Source organism: Arachis duranensis, chromosome 7 (genome assembly GCF_000817695.3).
Source record: "Arachis duranensis cultivar V14167 chromosome 7, aradu.V14167.gnm2.J7QH, whole genome shotgun sequence".
Taxonomy (NCBI): Eukaryota; Viridiplantae; Streptophyta; class Magnoliopsida; order Fabales; family Fabaceae; genus Arachis; species Arachis duranensis.
The window spans coordinates 64554411-64555105 of NC_029778.3; positions in this window are offsets into that span (position 1 = coordinate 64554411).

A 695-nucleotide genomic window follows, 5' to 3' on the forward strand; every position below is an offset into this window, starting at 1 on the left:
TCAGTAATTTTCTTGCTCAGCTGACCCACTTGTCCCTCCAAATTTCTAATGGAGGACCTTATTTCAGTCATGAAACTTTGAGTGATTTTGATTAGATCAGAGACCATGGTTGCTAAGTCAGAGTTACTTTGCTTAGAACTCTCTGTCTGTTGCTGAGAAGATGATGGACAAGGCTTGCTATTGCTAAACCTGTTTCTTCCACCATTATTATTGTTGAAACCTTGTTGGGGTCTCTGTTGATCCTTCCATGAAAAATTTGGATGATTTCTCCATGAAGGATTATAGGTGTTTCCATAGGGTTCTCCCATGTAATTCACCTCTTCCATTGAAGGGTTCTCAGGATCATGGGCTTCTTCCTCAGATGAAGCCTCCTTAGTACTGCTTGGTGCATTTTGCATTCCAGACAGACTTTGAGAAATCATATTGACTTGTTGAGTCAATATTTTGTTCTGAGCCAATATGGCATTCAGAGTGTCAATCTCAAGAACTCCTTTCTTCTGACTAGTCCCATTGTTCACAGGATTTCTTTCAGAAGTGTACATGAATTGGTTATTTGCAACCATTTCAATCAATTCTTGAGCCTCAGTAGGCGTCTTCTTCAAATGAAGAGATCCTCCAGCAGAGCTATCCAAAGACATCTTGGACAGCTCAGAGAGACCATCATAGAAAATACCTATGATGCTCCATTCAGAAAG